Source organism: Plecotus auritus (genome assembly GCF_963455305.1).
Source record: "Plecotus auritus genome assembly, chromosome: 3".
Taxonomy (NCBI): domain Eukaryota; kingdom Metazoa; phylum Chordata; class Mammalia; order Chiroptera; family Vespertilionidae; genus Plecotus; species Plecotus auritus.
Window position 1 is genome coordinate 40,852,893 of NC_137772.1, and position 17,105 is coordinate 40,869,997.

General features: G+C 39.5%; 1 protein-coding gene across 4 annotated transcripts in view; it reads left to right on the plus strand.

Annotated features, from left to right (window-relative positions):
• The first annotated feature begins 9,349 nt into the window (after nucleotides 1–9,349).
• NALCN (sodium leak channel, non-selective) overlaps nucleotides 9,350–17,105 on the plus strand; it is a 314,423-nt gene continuing 306,667 nt past the window's right edge. For all 4 annotated transcript variants that reach the window (XM_080660974.1, XM_080660971.1, XM_080660973.1 and 1 more), the window contains exon 1: nucleotides 9,350–9,502. The gene's annotated coding sequence lies outside the window, so the exon portion shown is untranslated. The remainder of the gene's footprint in view (nucleotides 9,503–17,105) is intronic.

Genomic DNA, 17,105 nt, shown 5'->3' on the forward strand with positions numbered 1-17,105 from the left:
TTATTTCAGCAGCAGTTTTCATGTTGACACCAGATTCCACTTCTCTATACACATTGCTGATGAAGATTTAATTTTAGGTGGCCCACATACCCAGCTAACTCATGGGTTTCTCCTGACCATCCCACAAAAGGACTCATTAAATAAACTATGACAATATTAACATCACAATCATATTCAGAATTTAATTTATTCAATAAGAATGACAACATCAATATTCATATCATTTATTCAACAAGTAAGTAGTGCACATTTACCATATAAAAGCTCTGTTCTCAGGCCAGGGATACAGCAGTGAACTAAACTTACAGAAATCCCTACAAAGAGCATATATTTGAGATTCTGAAAAGTAAAAATCTGTGGGCGTAGAAAGTAAGTCCTTGAAATAAAACATTTTGTGTGGTTTATGCTTTCTTCTTCCAACGCAAGGTACAATCTCTCCTTCAACTGAATTGGTTGATTTCTTGCTATTTTGTATAACTCTTTACAAAAACATTTAGGTGCCAAGCTCAAAGTTTAGCCAAGCATTTGATTTTAGCTGTAATTCAAATTTGCTATTTCCAAATTCCCATAATGGCATAACTTTACTAAATCAATCATGTGTCTCTCTATAATCAATTATACTATTCTATTTTCATAAAAGAAAGAATCCAAAACTGCAGATATTCCTTTATTCATTCAACAAATATTTAGTAAGTACCCAGTATGTGCTAAACACTGTTCCAAGTGCTGAGGATGAAATAATAGGAAAACAGACAGAATCCCTGATCTCATGGAGCCTTCTATTCTGAGAGTGCAGACAATGAGCAAGATAAATAACTAAACTATAGAGAATGGTAATATGTAAAACAAGCTATGGAGAAAATACTAAAAAATAAAAAGGATGCCCTGACCGGTTTGGCTCAAGGGATAGAGCGTCGGCCTGTGGACTGAAGGGTCCTGGGTTTGGTTCAGGTCAAGGGCATGTACCTTGGTTACAGGCACATCCCCGGTGGGGGTTATGCAGGAGGCAGCTGATCGATGTTTCTCTCTCATTGATGTTTCTAACTCTCTATCCCTCTCTCTTCCTCTCTGTAAAAAAAATCAATAAAATATATTAAAAAAAATACAAAGGATGGAAATAAGAAATATTGTCTTAAGGGCATTGAAATTTTATACTGAGCAGACAGGGAAGGTTTCACTAAGATGATATGTAAGAACTGAAGTAGTGAGAGAACCAAAGAGATTTCTGAGGGGAAAATACTCCAGACAGAAGAATAGCAAGTGCAATTACCCGGAGGTAGAAGCATGCCAGATAATTTAAGGAATAGCAAAGAGATGAATATGACCAGAGAGAAAATTCCTGAAGGAGGTGGTTAGTGGGAGTAGAGGTCAGAGTGGTAATGAGGCCACATGGTGGCCACATCATGTAGGGCATGGTAAATCAGAGGACGGGGAATTTCACTCTGAGTGTAATGGGACTGATCTTACAATGTTTTGAGGAGTAATTAGTTTTGTTTATTGCTCTGGTTGGCTGTGTTGAGAATAAATTTCAGGAGGCAGGAGACAAGTTAGGAGACACAAAAGTAATCCTCGAAAGAGCTGGAAGAAGCATGGGAGTAGGAAATTGTAAAACCCTGGTTATAGTTTTCTGACAAATTGATTATGAAAAATTTCAAACCCAAGAAAAATTGAAAGAATTATTCAGTATTCTCACATGCACCCATCACCTTGATGCCACCATCAACAGCTTACTGTACCTGCTCTACTACATGCCCACCCATCCAATTTCTTCCATCCATCCCATCAATCCATCTTAGTAATTGATGCATTTCAGAGTAAACTGCAGACATTCATACATTTTTGCCTAAGTAATTCAGCATGCCTATCAACTTTAGTTCAATATATTGCAGTCTTTTTTACATTAAATTTGCATAAAATAGAGAACTCTTGAAAAACACAGAACATTCTCATTGTTCCCCCAAAACTATTCTCATGTCCCTTCCAAGTCAACCCTTTCTACACCCCAGAACCAGCTGCTGTTCTGATATTTTTCCACCACTATTTTTGAAACCCATATTACTAGTAATGAAATGACAGCAATCACTCTTGTATAAGGTTTCTTAGCATGCTTGTAATATTCATCCATGTTGTATGTAACAGCAGTTCATTCATATTGATGCTTTTATAATTCATTGGCCTGACCTAACTCAATAATTACAGAGAAATATAATTCCTTTCCAAACAGATTTGGTTACTGAAGCTAGTCTGTACAACTAGGCCATCATGTTTAAAATAATTATACTGTGCTTAGAAATATATTGTTGAATCCTGGAGCAGCTGTCATTTGTGAAATAAGTAGCTTAGGGTTCGTAACATGATGAACTTGTATTCCTTTTGTGTTTTGTACAATAAGGATTATCACAAAATTTATTAAAATCATGGCTATGTATTCTCCTTCTGTGACCTAGTGATACTTATTTTCATAAAGTTATTGCTGTTTGTTTTCAAAGTTCTTGAAAGAAGAGAATCTGGGTAACAGTAGGGCCTAGTATATGTATTGGTTTGCAAACTTGGGGGTTGCCCAGGTGAAAGCTGAACATGGCCTCTATACTCAGAGGGTAAGGCAGACCAAAGAAAGAGGCAGGCCACTCCAGACTGGTAAGCAGCAAGTTTAATAAGCAAGGGAACATACTTATGAGGCTTGTCTTAGGTGGACACAAGATGAGGAGATCCCAGCACCTACCCACCAGAATCCTTAAAAGGTTACATAGAGGCCTGAGCGTCAGTCACATATTCAGTCCACATGGTCTCAACACCTTGCCCTCTCAAGGCTGTGTTCTTTAAAATGGCTCCCTCTGTGGGCAGAACATATATTCCAAGGACAAAGGGGGATTTTTTTCTAGTTGTCTGTTTGCTCTAGTTGTCTATGCTTTCAATGGAGATCATAATTGACCAAAGGGCCTGCTGGTCAACTGGCAGTCACGTCTTCTCAAGGACCTCCCCCCACAGTATGAAAGGTCTTTGCCCAGCTCTCCACTGACTCTGTAAAGTGAAGTACAATAAATTGTTTGATACATCTTTGACTGTGAATGATAGAAAATTATGCTTGAAATAAGTCAACACTTTTATTTAGAAAATGATTTCAACATTATGTATAAAATCACACATGCTTTTTTAATTTTCCAACAGATATTGTGCTAGGAGTACTATGAACAAGTTTTAGTGAATTAGTTGAGTCAAGAGCAGAGAACAAACACCCTGATTTCATATTCTGTAATGGCAATCCCAGGGTTTTGTGAAGTAGCAACTTTAAGTGATAATATAGAGTAACTTGAAAGAGCTACAAAGGAAAACTATACATTTTAGATTTTTTTCTGATGTCTCCAAATGGACTTGTTTTATCTAAAAATAAAGGCTTTGTTTTAGGTGACTGCTGAGTATACTACTCTACCTGATAATGACTATTAATCATCTAATCAGAAAAATTTACCCTGAAACAAAAGTTATAGTATCTTGTTCTGATCCAGATATAAAGCAGCTTGTCATTGTAAATATTTTTTTTCTAGTTGTCCATTTGCTCTAGTAGTCTGTTTTCAATGGAGAACATAATTTAAAAGAACACTAAAGATGACTTTATATTATCATTCACAGCATTAATAGATTGAAGAAGAAATATCATGTTTCTCTCAATAGATGTAGAAAAAGTATATTTCTTAAAGTCATTCAACATTAGAAAAGAAAATGCTTAGTAAACTAGAAATAAAAATAACTTTAACTAAAAAAATTATCAACCAAAAAGCCAATAGCAAATATTTTACACTAGTAGCCCTGCACACGAATCTGTGTGCCAGTAGCTTGCTGCCGCCCTCCTGTAGCTCTCCCCACCCCTCATAGCTTGCTGCCCTGCCCCCTCTTGTAGCTCTTTGCTGCCCGCTTGTAGCCAGTAGCTTGCTGCTGCCCTCCTGTAGCTCTCTGCCCACTGACTCACCCTCCTGTAACTCCCCCCGCCCCCGCCCCCTCATAGCTTGCTGCCCTGCCCCCTCCTGTAGCTCTCTGTCCCCCACTTGTAGCTCGCTGCCCCACCCTCCTGCTGATTCAGTTGTTACGTGGTCTGTCGTTACACCTCAGAGCATAATGGATAATTAGCATATTTCTCTCTTATTATATAGAATAATGTTAATATTAGAAGCTATCCCTTTGAGATCCTGAACAACTTCTGTGTTCAATATCTCCAAGGTAACCAGCCAAGAAAGGCAAGGAAAAGAAAAAAAATGTGTAAGTTTGGAAATGGAAAGAAAAACTGTGATTTGTCAAGAGATCCTGTTACTATATATGCAGAAAATCTATAAAGAACATATTACATTTTTAGAATTCTCAGGACTAAAGTTTTATAAGGTTTCTGGCTGCAGAGACAATTACTAAGAGAATGAAATTACTAACTCCTATTGCAATAGCATGCAAAATAGAAAGTTGTCTTAGATTAGCTTCCTAGAAGCAGGGTCTTAGACAAGGATTCAGGAGCACATGATTCATTCAAGGGATACTTTCAGGAGAAAGGAAGTGAGGGTAGCAGGGGAGAATAGGAGAAGGAGCCAAGGAAAGATGTAGTTGGAGTCAAGCTTCAGCTGGGTGATAATGAGAACTCTAGAGATGAATTACACTAGAGTTGATCCACCTTTACATAGAAATGCCAGCTTGTCCATTTCTCATGGGTTTCAAACTGCCCCCTTCCCTGGGGTGGGAGTGGGGTTTTATCTTTCAGGGTGAGGCATCTCCCATTCTGAAAAAGGGGACAGTTATGAGACGTTAGCACTAATCCTAATAGCAATTGGAGAATAGACATCCTGACCTGGAAAAGAGCCTCTGGGGATGGCACCAATAGTAACCAACACTGTCCACCCCTTCTTACTGCTCGTTAAGATCTACTTGTTTCTCCCATTGCTTACTAGTATTCCACCCAGGCACAGGATTCTGGTTGGTCCCAACTTCTAGGCAATTTACAAGAGGAAAATTAGCTCTATGAACAACAGCCCCCACTTCTGGCCCCAAGTTGATAAGTGATGCTCATCACACCTCTTCCCTGTCACCCATTCTGGAACCCTTCTCCCCTCAGCTAGCGCTTTTGAGTGGGTTGTCTTGAAGAGTGCCCCATTCCATCAACCTTGAGGGGAACTTATTAAGATATTTTATATAATAAATGAGATATTCAAGGTTAATTTAAACTCAAATATTTACTGCTGTCTGGGAGAAGCTTTTATTATTAAATAGTCAAAACTTGCATCACTTGATTACTGACTGATGGTCTTGAAACATGCCCTTTGTTTTCAGTAGTCCACCAGCTCCTTTGCGCCATCAGCTCAGCTGCTGCACAGTACAATGAGACCTCTGTTTAGCTCCCAGCTTGAGTGCCTAATTGATATTATTGTTTATCCCAGATTTCACAGTCTTCCTTTATTTTCTCCTAGAATTTAGATTCCTCTGAAAATATAATCTAAAGTAGGCAGAATGGTGAGCCAAGATTTTTTTCAATTAACCTGTAAAGTATGCATAGTGGGGGAGGGCCACAGTTACCTGTACATCATATGGTTTTCCAAGTCAAGTGTGTCCTCTGGAACCCCTCTCAGATCATTAGGCAGTTTATTTTCCCATATGAGAAATCAACTGCATTTCTTGCCCCAATAAATTTCTGCCTGTTTTAATATCCATAGCTGCTGTTTAAGGTATTTATCATCTTTAAAAAAATTTTGCTGTTGAAGGATATGCTAAGCCTGTCTCCTATCTATGACTGATTTAAATGCAAATAGGAACTATGTGAAACATTAAATGGCCATAAGACAATCTTGCAAAGACCTCACATTTGACTCAGCAGATGGTCTTTTACCACCTAGTTGCACTCACACATTTTTAGTGCTTCAGATCACACAGCTACAACATAAGTGCAGGGTCTACTGGGATTCCAGAACTGCTCCAGGGTTTACTAGTATATGAGTTTGGAGGCGCATGGGACTTGTAGGAGAGGGAAGAGAGTGGGAAAATCCACTCTGGTCTATTAGGAAAGAAATGCTTGTGAATAGGTACCAACCACTGGAACTGTGTTGCTTAAGGGGATACCTGTTATATTAAGAGAGATCCTCCATAGTTGCATATCTCACTTCAGAGATACTTAATCAGAGTTGTCCTGAAAATATTTAATATCACCCAGATGATCCTTATCAAGAAAACTTGGGAAACATTGCCTTAAGGAAAGAGTAAGATGTCTTCTTTTTCCAAAACCTTCCAATATTTAAATGGTAAATTAATGCTTTGTGGTTGCCTGGAAAGCCTTTTTATGAGAAGACAAAGTCACCCAAGAGGCACTCAATATCATGCTCCCATCTGGGAGGTATAGAAATAAACTGTGTTAAACCTTGCCCAGGCCATCCATCATTAAAATGCATCTATTCTTTCCACTGTATTGGAAAACATATTTGCCAATGATACATCTGATAAAGGGTTAATATTCAAAATATAAAAGGAACTCATATAACTTAACAAAAGGAAGACAAACAATTCAATTGAAAATGGGCAAAGGATCTAAATAGACACTTGTCCAAGGTGGACATACAGATGGCCAAGAGATATATGAAAAAATGCTCAAAGTCACTGATCATCAGAGAGATGCAAACTGAAACAACAATGAGGTATCACCTCACACCTGTCAGAATGTCTACCATCAACAAATCCACAAATGACAAGTGCTGGTGAAGATGTGGAGAAAACTCTGTTACACTGCTGGTGGGAAATGCAGACTGGTGCAGCCATTATGGGAAACAGTATAGAGTTTCCTCAAAAAATTAAATATGCAACTGCTATTTAACCCAGTGATACCATTTCTAGAAATATATCCTATGGAACCCGAAACACCAATCAGAAAGGATGTATGCACACTTATGTTCATAGCAGTGCAACTTATAATAGCTAAGACTTGGAAACAGCCCAAGTTCCCATCAGTAGATGAGTGAGTAAAAAAGCTGTGGTACATTTATACCATGGAATACTATGCAGCAGTGAAAAAGAAGGATTTTTTACCCTTTGAGACAGCATGGAGGTACCTGAAGAGTATTATGCTAAGTGAAATAAGCCAGTCAGAGAATGACAAGTATCACATGATCTCTCTGATATGTGGAATCTAATGAACAAAATAAACTGATCAACAAAATAGATCCAGAGACATAGAAGCATTGAATAGATTGTTGAATCTCAGAGGGAAGGTGGGGTTGAGTGGAGAGGTGGGTAGAGATCAACCAAAGAACTTGTATGTATAACCCATGGGCACAGACAATAGTGTGGTGAAGGCCTGGGGTAAGGGGCAATGGCAGGCTAGAAAGGGTAATTGGGGGCGTGGGTGGGAAGGGACCTATGTAATACTTTCAACAATAAAAATTTTTTAAAATTAAAATAAATAAAAATCTCATGATTTTCAAATGTTGGTAGTTGATCTTAATTTGTCAAAAATATGTTGCAAGCCAAATAAAACACACCTCTGAATTAAACTCAACCCATAGGGCAACAACTCACTTTCATTAGATTATAGAAATGAGCATAGTTCCAGATCCCATTGGACCTGGAAAAGTTGCTTATCCATCTTCCCTAAATTTTACTGATAAGAAAATAGAAGAATGATGAGCAGGTAGAAGGAGTTAGGTGGTATCTGGGACATAAGTATCTGCCTTTTAGGATGATTGTCTACTCCTATACGCAGTGAGTTGCTACAGATTCCTGGATGGGTGTACTGAGTTTCTCCATGGATGCTTCATTGAACCCATGGAATTCCAATGACTCTTTCCATTGTCCAGGAGATTGTTTGATTCCTAATCCTGAATTATAGATACTGACATAGCAGTAGTTCAGGCATGGGCAGAGAAGGGTCTGCAATGCTTGATTGGTACTGAGACTGGGAAAACTGCTGTCTTTATCACTTCATTCAAAAATTTATAAATATCTTGGCTTGAAGTATTTCATTAATATGATTTTCTAAAGGGCTATTCTAACTTGAATTCCAAAGAATGCTACACAGCTATATATTTTTAAGGTACAAACTGAAATAAGCTAGCATTTAGATCAAATAATTGAATGCGGTGACTTAAGATAATTAAATAAACTGGTAAATAGTTTTCTATATACATTGACCATTGTTTAAATTATTTTCAATTTTTCTGTTATTTAAATAATTCCATATGATTTAAAACTTAACTTTTTATATAGTTGGTCTTTCTGAAATCTTTGGAAATTTGAAAAAAATATTCACATGTGTTTTATGAAATGCTGATTATTTTTAAATTGTCTTTAAATTAGAAAACTGCTAATATGGACAATAAAATAGCTCTAATAATGGCTTGAAGTGAATGGCCTGTGAATAGGATTTTTTTAGATGGTAACAATTAAATGCACATAGCCAGAAGATACATCTTTAATGTGTGTGTTTGTGTGTGTGTGTGTGTGTGTGTGTGTGTTTGTGTGTGTGTGTGTGACTTGACTTCCATCCCTTGGGCTATATCATTTTGTGATATGGAACTGTTCTTTCTTCAGGTGTTCAGATTCTTTTAAAGGGAGCTTCATTCAGTTTTCTCTCTCCCTCTCTATTTATGTGCCTGTGTGTGTATGATGTCTAAACCACCGTTAACGGGTTTCTGGGTGAGTTTAATATCTGACTACAAGGCAGGATGCCAGCCCCAGGGTAAACTTTCCGGGAGTGTGATGCCCCCTGGGCCTGGGCTAGGCACCCTGGAAACAGACGCAGCTTCCTGTTTGGTATACTTACAGTGCATGGAGGTAACTATCAATTTTTGAATGGACATCCAGTTTTATCCACATAACAAAATATTTTAATTCTAAGGACAATTGTCAACATGCTTAGAAGACCCAGGATAAGTGTCACTGATGCACTCCTTATGTAGCAATTTCATATTCAAGGGTGAAACAGTCAGCATACTCAGATCCTGGGTCCAGTAAGACAAGACCCCACACGCACACAACGCACGCACACGGACCTGCTGACCTCTATGCATTGACCTTGCGTGTGCCCCTGTGTGTCTGTCTGTAGTGCACACGGCCGTGCTCAGTGAGCACGACAGAGACCAGGAGAGGAGCTGGCAGAGGAGAGCCCAGCTGTTGCTGAGGCTGCCAGAGGCAGCGGGAGAAGGAACCTGCTGGCACAGACCCTCTTGCTCCCCACCAGCTGCAGCGCAGCCTCCGCTGCGGTTCCTCCTTTCAGCCCGAGGCAAACCTTGCGGGAGAGTCAACTCTGATTTTTTTTTTTTTTTTAAAGAAAAAGCCCCCCACCTTCCTCGCTCCGGGCCCCGCCGCCCCGGTGGCAGTAGCGCGCCCGCACGCCCAGCACGGAGCCGCGGCACCGGCCGGAGGCGCGCCGAGGGAGCCGGGGAGGTGAGGGTCGCGTCCCCGCGCGGTGGGCGCCGCCCTGCCCGCCGCCACCGCCGCCGCCGCCGCCACCGCACCATGACCGCTCTGAGCGCTAGTGTTACAGGTTGGTCACGGCCTCCCGAAGCCCGGGTGCGCGTCGGTCACCTTCGCCAGGGCTGGGCCCAGGCAGGAGGGAACGGGTGGGGCGAGGGAGGGCCCGGCACCGGGGGAGAAAAGGGCACCCCCACCCTCGGCGAGGAAGGGGCGCGGGCAGCCGAGATGTGCCTCCCATTCCCGGCCTCCGAAGCGCGCGGGTGGGCGCTGGAAGCCCAGGGCCCGCAGACCTCGGCCTTCCCGCGGGCATTAGGGTGGCAGGTGGTTGGGGATGTGGTGGCTTCGTGGGCCCGTCTGCACTTGGGGAGGAACGCGCAGGGTCGGGGACCTACCTACTCCAGCAGGTTTCAGAAAGGGCCTGGGCCTTGCCTGTCCCACCCCCTGCTCCTGCGGACTGCTCTAGGCTTCCTATCAGTCATTTTATTATTGCTGAGCAGCTCTCATCAGGGTGGCTACACAGCAAGCAAAACGCTGAGCTGCCAAAGCAACACCGTTTTGTCTTTGAGCCCTTGAGAAACTGGTGTGGACCTCCAGGCTCAGATCTCCAGGTGGGCCCAGAGCCCTGAGCAATGGGGGGCTATCCTACTGACTGGAATTTTCCTCTGTCAGAACGGTGGAAAACTGAACGCAGATCCTGATAAATTCTTGAAATATCATGGGATAATTTCCAATCTCAGGCATAATTTTTCAGGTTATATATTATTATTTATACACTCACAGGTTCGGGCCTCTGAGTCATAGTCTTAATATTGTGTAGGTCATCATTAGGTCATCAATAGGCCGGTATTTCCTTGGTGGTGAAATGGGAGGTGGGTACCGGTGATTGTTCATAAGGGGCCTAAGGTTGGAGATCTTTAATAGGGATCGGAAATTAACAGGTAGCTATTTTTTAAAATTTATGACTCATATTTTCATAGCTACAACTGTGATTTCATTTGAAATTAAGTAGAAGAAGAGAGGGTAGGTTTATGGCTGTTATCCTTGAGGCAGACATTCAACAGGAGTGGCTTTTTACATTCAGAGATTAAGTTTCATCAGTTCTAAATAAAAATCATGGCTTCTCAAATCTCTACAACAACAAAAATTTGTTTCCTCACTGGTTGGCTTTCATTCTGTGGGCCTTTCTGTGTTGGATTTTTCTGTCTTCTGTAGTGTATTTTGAGCCAGCTATTGCTAAAACCAACCAGAGTGAAGGAAAAATCAGTCTTGGAAGAACATTTTTCAAATGAACAGGCTCCCGGGACCCTCTTATGTGTTCATAGAAGACTTGACGTCTTGGCAGAATAGATATGCTGACACTGATAAGGGCTATACTAGAAGCTCCATAGAAGTTGAAGACAAGTCATGTTTTGTGAGTTGGTGGTAATGTAGTTATAACTTTGGATATGATTTGTAAGATATTCAAAAGAGGAAAATGTTATACTTTTAAAAGAAGACCTATTCAAAATCCTATGATTTGCTTGTAGTTTAGAGAACTAAAGATTTGAGTAGCATTTTCTTCTTCTTTGGGTATGGCATTTCTTTGAAATGTTTTCCATTTGCTTTGCTTTTCTGCATACGTGTGTGTACATGCACATCTGGGTACACATCATTGTGTCATCACCATTGATAAACAATAACACTTATCAATGATGCTGAGATAATTTCAGAATCTTCATGGCAATGTAAAATTATCCCAGGGGAAAATAATAACATATGGATTTAGAATTTTGGAAGAAAAAAATTACATATACCCACAGCACTGTATTCTAATTGTAAGCCAGGCACCAGGCCAGGAGCCAGGGATTCAGTGAGGAAATAAATAAACCCACACCCTAAGAATCTGTCAGGAAAGAGAAATCTCTAATTAAGTGGATAAACAGTGAGGTGTCCTATTTTCTAGTTTTGATTTGGAAGCTATGACATCCAGTTTAAAGAAATTATGAACTGTCCCTCCAAAATGGTATCAACATTTTAGAGGTTGACTATCATGTTACATGATTCTTCCCTCTCTCAACGACTTGTGCAAGAAGTTTTTGCACCTTCAAAACTCTTTGCACACAAACATTTAATATTTAATTTATCCTTTAAATTTTAAAATACCTGGACATGATAGAAATGACAGAAATATTCAAAAGCAGAGAATAGATACCCATCGTCCTTAACAAGCTAACCAAAGGATTGTAATAATTTTGTATTTGCTCTATCCTTTTAAAGACTGCATACTTTGTGTAGTTGTAGTAATGGTATTATACAATTTTTATACTGGTTTTTCCATTTACTATTTATTATAAGCATTTTTCATGTTTCTATAGGATTTTATTACTTAGAAAATTGTAAAGGCTATCTAAGAAGACTATCCCCCCTGAATACAGCCTCATTTACGTAGCCATACTTCTGTCATTGGAGAGTTACTGTTGCTAGTTTTTCATCATTATGAAAGTCTTGATAGATTGTTAGAGTATACAGATTTATTTCTAGTGGATGTTGTATTTTTCATGGTACATTCAAAACAATGATATTTCTGGAATATGGATTATTTAAATTATGGACATATAAACTATTATGTAGATATCATATACATTGTATATTATGGATATGTATATATCATATACATTACATATTATGGATATGTGCATATCTTCAGGTTGGTTTCCTAAATATTATAATTATGAATAAGATGTTTTCTGAGATAGGTCTGCTTTTTTTGAGTATTTGTGGGTCACTTTCCCTCTTTTACAGGAATAAAAAGAGATAAAATAATAGCTTAAAGAGCTTTGCATTATATAAAGACTTGCCCTTTAACAAATTCATATGAAATCCAGTTGATAAAATGTACATCTTGGAGTAAAATCAACATAGGAATGCTATAAAAGTAGTAAGCTGGAAAAAAAAAAAGTAAATGCTAGTTTTTTTAGGAAAAAGGAGGTTTGAGCTCCAGAGTATAATTATGCTTTTTGGTTTTTCTACTCAGACTTCAAATAAATGATCAAAGCAATTTATATAGTGAGAAACTTGCACCCCACAGGTACAGGGAGAAAAATTCTGTTTGCTCCCAGGCTATAGACTCCAAGGCATTTCTCATAGATTCAGTACAGATGGAACTGGACTAATAAAACTAATGGTAAAACTAAGATTCAGGTCACAAGTCTCTTTCTAAGAGAGTTGTACAAAAAATAAGGAACTTAGCTCCCGGCAGAACTGCTTGGGGTGAAGAGGTGAAGGCAGAAGTTGGGAGCATTCTGTAGCTAAGACAGAATTACTTGACTTCTGAAGCAATTTTTCTGTAAGAACTCAGGACAAGTGAAGCCACACAAAATGGAAAATGCTCAGATGACAGGGACTGAATCCACGAGTCCAGAGATGGGGCAGCAGTGGGGTTCTGTGGAGGGAGCCCAGGAGAATCAGAAGGTGAAAGGTTGGAACGCTGCAGCCAAGGGAATCTCTGATGTGGAGCTTAAAAGTAAGACATCTCCAATTATGCAAAGGAAAGAAATGAAAAGAGCACTCTGTTTGGGGCGAGGATGATGTGTATGGAAGACAGTCAACAGAGACACACAAATACTCTCCTGACAGGGAGATCAGAGCAAACGGAACACAAGCCATGTTCTAAGTGACATGCAATAATTATTTTCTTTTAGATGAAGATTATCTCATCCAAATATGCCAATGATTAGTTATCACAGACCAGGATAAATTAGTAAAAAGTGGTCAACATATAGATATAGACTGTTGAACACTTTGAGTTCGAAAGAAAAATTTTAGAGGAAAATATCCTATTGGTATTCTAGGTAAAAAAAAAAAAAAAAAGCCTATCCCCAAAGGGAAAATTTAGATTGGCTTTATATATCCTCTCCAAAATGAAATATCAACAAGCAGAAAAATAATATCCTGAAAATGTACAATTCTGAAATATACCAAAACAGTTCTTTTATGATACTAATATTGGTCAAAAGAGGACTATAAAAAAGATGAAGAAATACATAATAAGCACGTGCTACCAAAAATAAAAGTAAAGTAGAAGTATGTAAATATCAGAACAATTGTTCCAAAAGTAATTAAATGAAAAAGATTACAGTAATAGAAGTTGCTATCTTTAAGAAAATTATATTTACAAGCCTCTTCTATATACTAATTTTCATAGCCTTATAATATGTACTGCTGAAAGTATTCTTGTGTGTATTGGAAGACATGGCCCATAGATGCAGTGATTCTGAGAAGGGTTCTATGACCTAAGATGGGATAAGGAATCATTTCAGCTTAGGAAGTAAATAATAAAATAGAACTAGAGAGGAAAAGAGAGAAGATAGAAATGTGAATGGATTCATTAAAAATTAGGAAAACTTAAGATCAGATCTGGTAGAAAAAAACTAAGAGCCACAGCACTGTGATCTTTAAGTCATTTTAATCTGTTGTTATCTATAGGATGTATTAGTCTTCCAAAAAGTAAGAATGAAGTCAATAATAGGAGAAAAATAAGAATGGGAGTTAGTAAAGGAAGGTGTTGGAGAAATCAGGAATGAAATTCTGAGGATGAGTAACTGGAATCAGACAGACTACAGTGATGGAAATGGAGAGGTAGACAGTAGAGATTTATCAATAGAACAAATGCTCACAGATCTTGGTGACCAAACCAAAGAATGAATGGGAAGGATGAGTAAAGAATAAATCCAGGACTTCAAGCTTGGGTTGATTGTGGTATTTTAGTTTTTATTTTGTTATGCCTAGATAAAACAACTAATTACATCTTTACCATTCAGTTAGCTGTAAATCTTTTGCTTCATTATTTAAAAAATTATTCTCTTTCAATATTTTTATGAAATTCATAAATCAGTTTCATGTATTACTTCTGGAGCAGAGGAAGGACTAATAATACTTCTTATTGTTGAAAGTACAAACTAAGAGAGCCTGTATCAGACAAGATACAAGTCAGAGATAGTTGAAAATACTATTGAATATATTACAAAATTTGTCTGAGGTTAAAAAATCCTATCTAATAAAGAGGGAATGCTAATTGATCCTCACGCCGTTGCAAAGATGGTAGCGCCCACAGCCAATAAGGAGGGAATATGCTAATTGACTACCCCTCCCTCAAAGATGGTGGCGCCCACAGCCAATAAGGAGGGACTATGCTAATTGACTACCCCTCCCTCAAAGATGGTGGCACCCACAGCCAATAAGGAGAGAATATGCTAATTGATTGCCATGCCCTCAAGGATGGCGGCACCCACAGCCAAAAGATGGTGGCGCCCAGTCCCCTCAGCCCTTCCGGGGTGGCAGGCACATAGCAAGGCAGGGCCCCCCCCCATGTGGGCCTGGCTGCTCTGCACGTCTGCTTCTGGAGTCCCCCAGTCCCCTCATCCCCCCCAGCCACCCAGGGCCGGCCCGAGGAGCAGGCAAGCCTCAGATGTTGGCTGCCCAGCTGCCCAGGGCCGCCTGAGGCTCAGGTAACCAGGGCCAGCCGAGGCTTGCACTGCTGGCAGTGGCAGCAGCAGAGGTGTGATGGGGCATTGCCTTCCTCTGATCGCCGGGTCGCCTCCCACCCCTGAGGGCTCCTGGACTATGAGAGGGGGCAGGCCGGACTGAGGGACCCCCTCTCTAGTGCATGAATTTTCATGCATCAGGCCTCTAGTATCATAGATAAAGTGAAATAAGTCAGTCAGAGAAAGACAAGTATCACATGATCTCACTCATATGTGGAATCTAAGCAACAAAATAAACTGATGAAAGGAGTGGAACCAGAGACATAGAGGCATAAAACTGAGTGTGGAATCCTAGAGGGAAGGCGGGGGTGGGGGAGTTGGGGTGGGGGTGAAGGGGTTAGAGGTGGGAGGGGTGCAGTGGGGGAGTAATCAACCAAGGACCTTGTATGCATATATACATGGCCCATGGACACAGACAATGGGGTGGTCAGGGCCTGGGATGGGAGTGGGATGGGCTGGAGGGGGTCAATGAGGGGAAAGGGGGGACAAATGTAATACTTTCAACAATAAAGAATTAATTTAAAAAATATTATAGATAAGGTAAAACTGGAATAGGCATTTTTCAAGCATGAAAACTTGCTTTATTTCTCCCAAGAGCTAAAGAGATTAAGATAAGCATTGTAAATATGAAGCTTGATGGATTTGGAAACACCTTTCCTTAAATTATTTCCATGTCCCTCAATTCAGTGTATGCCAATATGTATGGAGTAAAAAGATATTAAACTCTGGAGAGCCTGAAAACAACTTTCGAGCCTGGCCAGCATGGCTCAGTGGTTGAGTGTTGAGCTATGAACTAGGAGGTTGCAGTTCGATTTTTGGTCAGGGCACATGCCCAGGTTGTGGGCTCCATCCCCAGTGTGGGGTGTGCAGGAAGACTGTCAATAATTCTGTCTCATCATTGGTGTTTCTCTCCCTCTCCCTTCCTCTCTGAAATCAATAAAAATATACTTAAAAATTATAAATAAATAAAAATAAAACCAACTTTCTACTTTTTAGTAAATAAAATATTAAAACATTTAAAAAACCAACTCAGTTGAAGTTACTAGGCAATTTGCTTTTGCTTCCCTCCTTTCAATAAAGGAATAACTATTTTAAAGCTATATTCTAAACTAGAAAATTATAGTAGGATATTTAAGAAAAAACAAATTTCTTAGTAATTTCATAAGACAAAAATTTATTCTTGTATATAAAATACATTCCATATATTTTAGAAAATTCTGAAGTTCTCTGAAGAAAAGTTAAAAATAGAATATACTGTGCATACATAGTTATACATCAAAATTTTTGTCTCAGATTTCTATTTTGCTGTTTTGCTTATAACAAGTCTATCTATTTCCCCCCCTCTGTCCCCCAACCAGTCTTGATTATGAACAGTAAACTCTATATTTGTTAAAATGCTCTCCTGAGCATCTGGACCAGTGATCTCATCACTAGTTGGGACCACTGCTGGGAAGGTGTGTAAGAATCACCCAGGGAGTGTTTTTTAAAAATACCATTTCCCATGCTCTACCTTAGGAGGTTCTGATTTAGTATGTCAGAGGTGAAGGATGAGTGTGGTTGAAAATGTTTAAAAACCCTTGGGTGATTCAATGTTAAGCAGTCTTTGGAAACAACTTTTTTTTTTTAATATTATGAACTCTGTTCTACACATTTATTTTTAAATTACAGTTGACATTCAATATGTTAGTTTCAGGTTTACAATATAGTAGTTAGACATTTATATGACTTCTGAAGTGATTCCTCCCCCCTCCGCCCCCCACCCCCGGCACCATATATAATTTCTACAATATTACTGACTGCATTTCCAATACTGTACTTTACAGCACCATGACTATTTTTTTTTAAATATGCTTTTATTGATTTGTGAGAGAGAGGAAGAAAGAGAGAAACATCTATAACAGAGAAACATCACTTTTCTACCTCCTGCATGCCCCCTACTGGGGATCAAGCCCACAACCTGGGCATGTGCCCTGACTGGCAATCCAACCAGTGATCTCTTGATGCATGGGACAACTCTCAACCAAATGAGGCACACCAGCCAGGCCCTGTGACTATTTTGTAACTTGCCAATTTGGACTTTTTAATTCCTTCACTTTTTTCACCTAGCCCCCCAATCATTCTTCTACCTAGTAACCATCAGTTTGTTCTCTG